The sequence below is a fragment of the Fukomys damarensis genome, unplaced genomic scaffold (genome assembly GCF_012274545.1).
Source record: "Fukomys damarensis isolate Sample0158 unplaced genomic scaffold, DMR_v1.0_HiC HiC_scaffold_6, whole genome shotgun sequence".
Taxonomy (NCBI): domain Eukaryota; kingdom Metazoa; phylum Chordata; class Mammalia; order Rodentia; family Bathyergidae; genus Fukomys; species Fukomys damarensis.
Window position 1 is genome coordinate 12,482,418 of NW_022900918.1, and position 12,126 is coordinate 12,494,543.

General features: G+C 38.4%; 1 protein-coding gene across 1 annotated transcript in view; it reads right to left on the bottom strand.

The window, feature by feature from the left end:
* The window catches only part of Tbc1d4 (TBC1 domain family member 4), a 205,130-nt gene that overhangs the window by 192,136 nt on the left and 868 nt on the right, over positions 1-12,126 (bottom strand).

Here is a 12,126-nt window from a genome sequence, read left to right on the forward strand (position 1 = left end):
ATGAAGAAATCCAGAATATAAATTCTCCCTGTTATTCTTGGCCAATAGTCAGCTGTGGATATCAACCATAGTTTTTTTCTTTCCCGTATCTGGTCTCACACCAGTGGGACCTCACCCAGGTAGAATCTCCTTTCCATTGATTTCCCTCTTTGATTAAAAAAAAAAAAAAATCCAGCCCTGCCTATTTGTTAGAACGGGACTTAAAAATCAAGGCCTAATGAAATGGTTTGCTTTGGATTTGGCAGTAAAAAGTTACAGAAGTCATTCTCAGGCACTGTGTAACCGAATATCCTTCCAAAGAGATCATATTTCCGCTGAGAAGTCTAAATAACTCAAGCAAACTGAAACTGAAAAGTAATTCAATTATTTCTAGAATTCAGTGACAAAGCCACTGTGACTGACCATCTTCCAATCTCCCCAATTCCTATTAGCAATGGAGACGCTCATTCTTATGCAGGCAACCTTAGTAAACTTTCTATTTTGATTAGGAGTGAGAAAAAAAGTGCTCCTGAAATTAGTCTATAAAATGTTTTAGTACTTATATGAATTACATATTAAAAGTACCTGCTTTAATTATAAATATATTATTAACGATATTAATATTACAAGCAATATCTCTCTAAAACTGTAAGTATCCAAGAAAAAAATAATGCTGTGCAAGAAGAATATAATCAACGTTTCTTAAAGACAATGATAACTAAAGACACCAAAGACAGCCAGGGATTTAGCTCAGTGGCACAGCTCCTGCCTGGTAAACATGAGGTCCTGAGTTTGATCCCCAGTACAAAAAAAAAAAAGACAACAAAGACAGGAACATACACTCTTGCAAGTAGACTTAAATTCCTGAGGGCAAAGCCCAATTCTTACTTTCCTTAACATCCACAGGCTGGAATCAACTCTAAGTCTACTATAGGTCCTCGGCATACACATGAACAGACAAGGGTTCTCTCGCTATAGAGCTTACATTCCAGAGTTGATGACAGTATCCCCTCACAATTTAATGTACAGGTGTCAAAAAGAAAACAAAGCTAACACAAAAGTGAAAATCTGGATACCTATGTACTTGGGATAGACTGTAACTGGAAGCCAGTCTGAGGAAGTGACATTTGCAATGTAAGCCAAACACTGAAATCTAAGTGGGAAATGCTAAGCTAGCAAAAAATGGTAAGCACACATGCAAAGGCTCTGAAGAGATCTAAGGGCTGAGATTTTTTTAGGATGGCAGTGAGGACTTGTATGGCTGACATGTGCCACACCCAAGAGACTGATGGTCTATGAAGAGACTCAGGAGAAAAATAGGGCCTTGATGATTCAAACTCACATAATAAAGAATCTGCACATTATTCTGATGGCAAAAGGACCCTGATCTGGCTTGTGTTCTATAAGGACCACTCCTGCTGTTCCATGGAAGAAGGGACTGATGGGAGATTAGAGGAGAGACAAGAGTGAAGAGGCAGCGCAGCAGCCTGGACAAGAGGTAAACATCTTTAGATCCAGGCTGTGGTACTGGTGACAAACATGTGAGCATTAATAAATATAAGTTTTGAAGCTGGGCAGGATGGCACATGCCTAGATTCCCAACATTCTGGGAGGCTGAGGCAGGCAAGCAGATCACAAAGTCAAGCCCAGCTTGGGCAACTTAGTGATTCAGTGAGAACCTGTCCCAAATTTTAAAAATAAAGAGGCTAGAGATTCAGCTCAGAGCAAAGGTTCTAGGATCAACCCCCAGTACCTCAAAAGAATAAGATAAAATAAGTAGTCGAGGCAGAAGCTACATGACTGGCCTCAACGACTGAACCTGAGAAGGGAAAGTAGAACTCAGATACAATTCTTGATTACCCACTTTAGCACTGCCTATTCAAGTGCAGATCTGTAAGCACAGACACTGAAAAAGGAGCTCAAAGGAGAGAGCCTGGGCTACAGGGGTAAGTGTGGAAATTAATAAAAATTTATAAAGTTGGTTTTAGAACATGCTTGGGTAGCTGAGCATGGGGGTAGATTCCCATAATCCCAGAGCTAAGGCAGCTGAAGCAGGAGGATCATGAGTTTGAGGCTAGCCTGGGCTACATAGCAAGATCCTATCTCAAAAAAACAACAGCAAAATATGCAAGGCATCTAGAATATCAGATCTGCTACTTACTGGCTTATGTCTTTATTGGAAAATTATTTGCTTAGTTTTCTCATCTATAAAATGGGAATAAACGCTTTTTGTTTTTTTACAGGCTATTCTGAGAGCGGAGATTTGCAAATTGTTCTGTAAAGGGCCTGATGACAAACATTTGAGGTTTGGGACCACTGAGTCTCTGTCATGAATACTCAAGTGTCACTGTAGCAATGAAAGCATGTAAACATGCAAACGAATGAGTGAGTCACCCTGTGCTATGATGTATTCACAAGCTCATGGTCCCAATAGCACTGTGTCAAAGCATGTTCCCGTACCAGCACCACACATCACCTAGAGAACGTTTGCAGTGCAAATTCTGCAACTCACCTTGACCTACTGAATCAGAAACTGGGGAGGTGGGATCAATCGGTACTGTAAAAAAACCATCTGGACTACAACTGGGGTTCTCTGGTTTAGAAAATAAATATAAAGTGATTAGTTATGATTATGTCTGTTATTATTATTAACCTGGCTCCGAGAAGTTTAGGGTTTGGCTCCTAAGGAAAAAAATCAAATCCCAGGCTGGAGTGGTGACATATACCTGTAATTCCAGCTCTCTAGGAGGCTAAGGGAGAAGGATCAGAAGTTGAAGTGCAGCCTGGGGAACTAACTTAGCAATTTAGACCTTGTCTCAAAATAAAATATAAAAACAGGTTGGGGATATAGCTCATTGTAAATGCCCTATGTTCAATGCCCAGTACTGGAAAAAAATGGGTAATTGTACTGTATCAAGCAAACAGAGATAATAACCTGTTAAATGGGCTTAGGTGAAAATATTTGAGAAGTAATAGGACTATTTTTTTTTTTTTGGTTTTTGGTTTTTGAGACAGGGTATCCCTATATAGTCCTGGCTGGCCTCGAACTCACCACAGTCCTCTTCCCTCAGCCTCCCCAGTGCAGCAATTGTAGGCAAGCACCAAGAAATATTATTTTTATATATTCTCTATTCCAAAGAACTTTTCAGTTTTCTCACATAATAAAAAGGACATAATTTGCTTATTCATACTCTACTTACTAAAATAAATAACACAAGTCCAAATATGTGGCCTATAGCCTAATTTTCAATAGAAAAAAATGTTGTGACAATTTCCAGATCCCTAGTGGCATATTAACTATAAGCTGATAGTCTCTACCACTATAACTAATAATATATTATCTGAAAAGAGACCAAACAAATTTATCAAGTGCTGTTATTATTTTGACAGAATAATTTGGCCACTAGAAAGGTTAGGGCCTATGGTGGACGTTAAAACATAAAGGGCTATCTAAAGGATATAGCACCACCTTTTTCATATGGTTTTAATATTGCTACTGAAAACTAGACAAAGAAATCTTCCTATTAAGCCTGCCTCAAATTAGATGAAAGAAATATGCATAGATGTAGAGGGGTCATGCCCACCACCACCACTTTTTTCTTGGGACAAGACTTTCCAAAATCCACACGAAAAACAAAGTAAAATCTGTATATAAATCGTTAACAGCCATAGAAGGAGCTAACAGGAAGGGACAAGGACCAGAAACCAGACACTGCCTCAGGAGAGAACGAGCTTCCATGGCCAGAAACAAACCCAGTCAGGCAGCAGTAGACAACACTTAAAGATTTAGGCAAGGGGCACTGAGTAATCTTCAAGGAGAACCACAACATTAGAATTCCTGATACAAAGCAATGCAGTATCACAACTTAACATAAAGAACAAACTACTGACAATCTGGGAACAAAAAATATCAGGAGAAACAAGCAGGAAGGCTATCAGTTTGATTTAGGCAAACTCAGGAAAATCTCTCAGGCTGTTCAACTAATGGGAATTAAGCAGTTCAAGAAAGGCAAGAGATGATCTGAAAATGCTAAAAACTAAACAGAGCCTAAAAGCAACTTGCTTACTGGTTTGTGAAAGATCTACTCCGTAATGTATTTGTCCAGATAATACAATCCAGTCCTGAAAACTTTTAAAAAGATCCAATTTGAAATGTAGAAAATACCACTATGAGATACAAAAGACTGCCAGATATGCTCAATCAGAAGGACAATATTTGATCCAGTATCTCAAACTTGGGGCTGGGGATTTAACTTAGTGGTGCCGCCCACTTCCTTGCAAAGGTAAGGTCCCAAGTTGTATCCCTGGTACCAAGAAAAAAGAAAACATTGCATAGATAGGATCTCAAATTGATTGAGTAGTTTATTAGTACTTACAAGTTATGCAATATTGATAGTAATAAAGGCTCCATGATTCTAACATTGAGAAAGTCTGTTAGAAATTCACATGAAAATTCATACAAGTTAAAAGTGAGGTCTATCCCATGGTTAAGAGGATCCACAAAATAAAAGAGCCAGAGCAGCAAATTTAGGCTTCCATTTTTAGCCAGGAAGATTCCATTACTTGGAGATCCCCCTTCCAACCCCATCATTTCCCAAGAAATGAAACTTGGAAAAGATCACTAACTTCAAAAACAATAATATGCCCGATTTCTCTTAGTGGGGATACACAAACTTAAGTCGAGATTATCTGAAATTAAAATACTCAAAATCTTAATCTCATATCAGATATGATCAGATAAAAATGCATTAAATAACATCTAAAAGTTTAAACCAGAGCTGAGTTTGTATGTTGTTCAGAACAATGTAATAGTAAACTAAGATAATAATTTTATTGTTATTTACGTATGTTTGCAAAAGTCTTGATTTCACATGCTTCTAACTCTAGCTTTTAAACAACTCTACCACCAAAACCAATTTACAAAATAACCATGACACAAGTCTAAAACAGTAACACTTATACTAACCACCTGAGTAAATTCAGCAAGACTAAAGATGCTATTTTTCAAAACAATGTAACTATAGCCCAGGTTTAGCGAGTTGATGCTACTTTGTAAAACAAGTTTTTTTATGCACATTTTTAGTTGAACTCACAAAATCATACTGCAGCCCATCAGGTCACTTGGATTTCCCTAACTTTCATATTCACATTTTACAGCCCTTACTGTTCTTTTCCCATTATCTCACCCCTAGCCCTAGGTGATTAAAGTAGCACGACTAGGGGTCATTTTTTGTTGATTTATTATGTGTGTTTTATAGTGAAACTCAGATGCATTACTTTATACTCTGTATTATTTGTTTACTTGTTATGTTATAATTTAATAATTTTTCATTTATCCTTTGTAATATTTTATACAAGTGTTTATATACTTTATAATTCAAAAAGTAAGTCCAAATGCCTTGTTCCTAAATAACACATCCTAATAATTTTATACTCTAAAGTTATACAGGTTACAGAGACACAGGGTTTGATTTCTGCTATTCCTAAAGAAACTAAATAAAAGATATACCAGTGTTCTACTCTGCCAACTTAACAAGTCACAAAGACTTTTTAACTTTTCAAAAAAATTATAGCCAGCCTGTAGTCCCAGCTACTTGAAAAGCTGAGGACAGAGAATCATTTGGGCCCAAGAGTTCAAAATTAGCCTGGGCAACATAAAGAGACCCTGTCTCTTAAAAGAAAAAAATTTTTTCCTATTTTTATGAATTTTGAATTTTTATTGATATTTACTGCTACTTTTTGACATAATGATCACATTCATCACAGGGAATTTGTACCTATACATAATATGCCTTAATTCTTCATTTTTTCCCATTCCCCTCTTTAACCCTTCTTCCCCTCCCTATTTACAAAACTTTGTTTCCATTGTTTTCCTTCCATTCTTTTTCAATCCCTATTCCCTTCTTTCCTTCTCCTGACCCTCTACCTCGTTCTCCCTCTCATTTCAACATTTTCTTCCTATTTTCTAATATCTGTCCTCCATTTTGCTCCTTATCTACCCTTTGGGTTTCTCACACAAGAGAAACTGTGATTTTTAAACGTGTGTTCGATTTATTTTACTTAAACTTATTCTTGAGGTGCGTCTATTTACCCAAGAATATCTCAAATTTAAGCTTCTTTATGGCAAAATAATACTCCATGTGTATAAAAACCACATTTTCTCTTTTAAAAAATTGTCAAAATTTTTCAGACAGAAAGAGAAATAAGGGAAAAAATTCCTTTTACAATAGCATCCAAAAAAAATGAAGTATCTAGGAATCAATCTAACAAAAGAAACAAAAGATCTCTACACTGAAAACTACAGCACTCTGAAAAAAGAAATCGAAGAGGATATAAAAAAATGGAAAGATATCCCCTGCTCCTGGGTAGGAAGAATCAACATAGTGAAAATGGCCATACTACCAAAACTGCTATATACATTCAATGCAATGCCAATTGAAATTCCAACACTATATTTCACAGAACTAGAAAAAAGAATCCAAAAATTCATTTGGAACCACAAGAGACCTAGAATAGCAAAAGCCATTATAGGCAACAGTCACATGGCACCAGGTGTAACAATTCCCAATTTGAAACTATACTACAAAGCCACTGTGATAAAATCAGCATGGTACTGGCAAAGAAATAGGCCTGAGGATCAATGGAACAGACTGGAAGACACAAAAACAAATGCAGATGTACTCAGCTACCTCATCTTCGACAAAGGAGCTCACCATCCTCAGTGGAGGAAAGATAGCCTCTTTAATAAATGGTGTTGGAAAAACTGGATATCAACCTGTCACAGATTAAAATTAGACCCTTATCTTTCGCCATGCACTAAATTAAAATCCAAATGGATTAAAGATCTAAATATTAAAACAGAAACATTAAACTTGCTGGAAAGTAAGTTAGGCAGAACTCTGGAAGACATTGGTATAGGAAAAGACTTTATGAACAAATCCTCAGTAGCACGGGAACTAGCAGAAAGAATCAACAACTGGGATCTCATCTTACTAAAAAGCTTCTGTACTTCAAAAGAAACCATTAGCAGAACTAAGAGACAATCTACAATGTGGGAAAAAATTTTTACCAGCTGTACCTCAGACAAAGGACTATTATCAAGGATATATAAAGAACTCAAAACAATCAGTCCCCCCAAATATAAAGACCCGATCCAAAAATGGGCATCCGAAATGAACAGACATTTCTCATACAAAGAAGTGAAAGCAGCAAGAAAATATATGAAAAAATGTTCCACATCACTGGTCATTCGAGAGATGCAGATGAAAACAACACTGAGATTCCACCTCACCCCACAAAGAATGGCTGCTATCAAGAAATCACACAATAACAAATGTTGGCGGGGTTGTGGGGAGAAAGGAACCCTCCTCCATTGTTGGTGGGAGTGCAGACTAGTGCAACCACTATGGAAATCAATATGGAGATACCTCAAAGAGCTTGGACTGGAGGTTCCATTTGACCCAGCCATCCCTCTGTTGGGTATCTTTCCAAGAGAACTAAAAGAATCATATCACAGAGAAGTATGTGCACCCATGTTTATAGCGGCACAGTTTGTAATAGCTAAATCTTGGAAACAACCTATTTGCCCATCCGTTGGAAACTGGATAAAGAAGTTGTGGTTTTTCTATAAAATGGAATATTACTCAGCCATAAAGAGCGAGAGAATAGATTCATTCATAGGAAAATGGATACATATTGAAGATATACTCCTAAGTGAAATAAATAAGTCCCACATGTGTAAATACCAAATAGTTTCCCTGGTGTGAATATTCTGCAACAATGCATAAGATTCTAATAAGATTACTGACATTTAGAAATGGGAGGAAAGGAGCTAAAGGTGTAGGGAAGGTGTGATACGTAGGGGAAGAACAAAAAGGGAAAAGAAAAAAATGTGAGAGAATGAAAAGATGAAAATAAAGTGTTTGTAGATGGGGAGGGGAGGAGGGGGTGAAGGGAGGGCAGAGGTAAGGGGAAAAAAATGAGAATCAAGACTTGCCATGTAAAGGTACATGATCCCAACAATGAATGTAACTGTACTGTATCCCTAAATGTACCAATAAACTCAATTAAAAAAAATTGTCAAAATTTTTAAAAAGTACATACTGGGGCAAGGATACAGCTTAATGGGAGAGTGCTTACTTAACATGCTCAACTGCTCTGGGTTCGATCCCAGCCTGGGAGTTGAAGGAATACATATAGGCATAACTATATCCAAACATACATTCAGCATTAATTGCTTTAATAATTTAATAAGTATAGTTAACTGTGGAGATTTTAATATGAATAGGGAAAAGTGACAGTATAGAGGTTTATAACACCAACAACTAGAAAACTAATTTCAGCAACTGCATTCTACCATAGCACGGAAGAAAACAGGCTTTAGAATATGCCTGGATTACAGTCTGCTTCTATTCATAACAAGCCTTGTGACCTTGGGGAAATAATCTGACCTTTGTATACCTCTGTTTTCTCATCTGTAAGATGGGGGAAATACTGGTACTGTACACAATTACTCTAAAGATAAAATGCAAAAGTCTAGGAAAAGAAGAGCAGTACCATCACCCATCAAGAATTCATTTTCAAATAATAAATGTTCATTTTTAAAGAAAAGCTTTAAAGAGCTACTCAGGCAAACATTAGAACCTTAAAGTAACATGTGAAGGACAGTCTTAGTTGACACATCCAATGATTTTACATCCCAGCTCGTTTGTCACAGGGAGAGCCACCCTCAAAAATAGACATTTGAGCCAGGTGTAGTGGCGCACACCTGTAATCCCAGCACTTGGAAGGCTAAGGCAGGAGGATCGCTGTGAGTTCAAGAACAGCCTGGGCTACATAGTGAGTTCCGGGTCAGTCTCAACTACATAGTGAGACCCTGTGTCAAAAAAACCAAAAAAAAAAAATTTTTTTTTTAGTAGATACTTTAAAACATTATCGTTTTCTATAAGAAATCACAATTCTCCAACTCCATGGCTCAGCATGAAAGGAAACTTGCTCTTTTTAAGGAATTTCACTATATTGCCTAGGCTAGCCTTGAATTCAATCATCCTCCTGCCTCAGTCTGTGGAGCAGCTGGGACCACAAGGATGGGCCACCTTGTCCGACTACAAACTGTCATTTAGCTATGGTGAACTCACACACTGGTTTGTCCTGAATAGTCCAAATTTATAACTTGTTGTGTTCGTGTAGTTATTAGTGAGGCTTTTCACAATAAAATTTGCCAAAAGATGAATAAATCACATCCTGGAGAGAGGCCCATTGCAGAGAAGGAACAGGCATGAGAGCCAAAGCAGAGGCACACTGACAGGGAGAGGTCCACAGGCCCTCTCTAGGCTACCTTCCAAATTTGTTTAATGAATACAGAAAACACGAGGCTTTCTTAACAATGATCTTAAGTCCAACCAAACAAGGCTGTGCTTCAAATGAAGAACTCAGGAAAAAGCAAACAGCAGGTCTTCTTCCTTCCGATTACAAGGGTGCCCAGAGCCTACTCTGTATGAAGCCTACTCCTGGAAGATTAAAAAAAAAAAATGTGTTCAATTCATCCTTTCCACACATCTGTCCGCAGAATCACCACTCATGGAGTGTTTGTAAATTCTTCAAAAACAGTGGTGCTAGCCATGGTCCTCTTCCTATAAACCCAAGTACTTGGGAGTGCAGGCAGGAGAATGGAAAGTTGGGTGCTACCCTGAGCAACTCAGGAGACCCTGTCTCAAAATGAAAAATTAAAAGGACTAGGGGTTTTGCTCAGTTGGAGGGTTTTGGGCCTAGACAAGATTCTTAAATGTTTAAATTATTTGCCAGTACTTTAAATGTGAAGTCATAAAAATTCAGATTTCTTTCTCTTGGGAAATCAACGCTGAACTTGAATTCATTCCTGTAATTTCCAGTTGGAAGCTGAATAGCACCTTGATATGGTTTGGGTCTAGATGTCTCCCCAAGGCCTAGATGCAGTCAAAGGTGGGTGAATCTAGAGTGTGTGAGGCTAGGAGTAAGGGCATGTGATTACTAAAGCACTATGCATCTGTGATTGGTTTGGCACTACCCTAATCCCAGTAGTCTGAATAAGATAAATGGGGCAGAAAACCACTTAGCTTCTCTTGTTGCTTTTTCTACTTTGTGCCCACCATGGTATGTCTCCTCTGCAATATCTCTCTGCCATGTGCCACTCTGCCTTGGAAACAGCTGATGATGGACTGAAACCTCTACAAATTGTAAGCCAAATAAGCCCTTTCCCCTTTAACTCTGGGTGTCGGGTATTTTTGTCTCAGCAACAAGAAAAAAGTGGCACACACCTTGAGAAAGTACACCCACTGTCTAGTCCTCCACAGCCCTCATTCAACCTTCTTCCAGGGGAAATGAGTTTGTAACCTCCATTTAAAGGCTAGAGATAACCTCTGAGAAGACCACAGCTGGCCCTTCAAATGAACTGTTGTCTGCCTGGGATTCTATCATTCAGAGCAAATAGAAATCCACATCTTTAGATCAAGAACTTATCTGGCAAATGACAACAAGCAAGAAATTTGGTTTTTATTTTTTTATCGAAAGCCTTATGGCTACCACTGCTAGCACTAGACTGAAAGGGAAAAATGAGCCTAAACATATTTGTGAAGTAGTAACATATTCAGCTCTAACACTTAAATATCTACTGGAGGTTTTTTAAAAGGTTGCTTATAATCAACTCATTAAATGAGTGCAGAAGGAGGCTGGGGATTTAGTTCAGTGGTTCCGCCTCCTGCCTTGCAAGCGCAAGGCCTGAATGAGTTCTATCGGTACCCCCCAAAAAAGTGCAGGAGGGACTCGATAACCACTATTGAGAACTCAGGATGCCAAGATCAGCAATAAAATTAGCAAGAATGTGTTTATCACATCTGAAAAACGAACAACCAAAACGCCAGAGAAACTCGGTTTACTCCTCCTTACTGCCAGAATAAGAACTTTTTAATACCATAAAGATAGGGATAACTTGCAAAAAACTTTCCACATTCTTAATATGTGAAAGCTAAGACTACGTTCTGGGCAAATGAGCATAAAATGAAATGACTGGATCATGGTTATAATTTAAGAGGATTTGTAATAAAGGATTTGCAACAAAAAAGCTGATCACAAATCAAAATTGCTCTCATCACATAAAGTAATAACATTTATTTTACAACGTAATTGGTAAAATGGACGGCAGAGAACTTTTCAACTACAGGCCTTTTGTGAAAAAACACTGATCTAACAGATAGTCTGTTACAGACACCAGAATTGTAAAACAGGAAAAAGTTAAAAACCTTATTTATAGTATTTTTGTTCATCTATTAATTTCCCAGCTACCAAAATTACTTCCCTAATGTCAAGTGGTGCAACATGAAACCTTATTTATTTATATTTAGATAACCCTAACAATATTTTTCCAAAGAACCTAAGATACTTTGCAAACACTGAATAATCATTTCTAAAGCAGCTTGGGGGGGTGCTTTGATATTGTTTAAAAGATTCTTTATATATTTAAAACAAAGAAAAAAAACTGTTTTCAAAGGCACAATCACTGTGGTAAAGTTTTTCCTCTGGCTGTTAGATAAGGGTTCTGCCTGTTTATAAGGAAGTAAAAGTTCCGTTTAGTAACAGAACATTTAGATTTAGTAAACTCTGACTAAGAATGGGGGATAAAAATGGAAAAGAAAAACACTTTTAAATGACATTTGAAATCTCTTTTACACTGATTTTTAAGTCATCCGAGTACTATGTAGTGACTTTGTCTCCAATGTGCGTGTAAACAACTGCAAACAAGGTCTCCTTCCCACTCTACCCCCAGTGCAGACCCGTACTCTCTGACGACCGGTTCCAGTCTGGTCACTCCCCTAAGCCCCGCTCGGAAACCGCCTCCAGGACCGGATATCTGCAGGTGCTGCGGCGACAGAGGCGACCGGCCAAACGGGTTAAGGTGCAGGACGCGGCTGACTAGGCCTCTCGGAGCCCAACCCGCCGGCCTTCCCTATGACACACACGTGCACACCCCCGCGAAGGCACGGAGGGCGAGAAATCTCCGATCCCAGCCGGCCAGCGCGCTTCTCGCGCCCCTCCTCGGACGCGCCACCTCCTGCCGAATCCCGGTCAAACCTCCCGCTCCCCACCCTTGCTCACCCTGAGTCTGCGGACTGT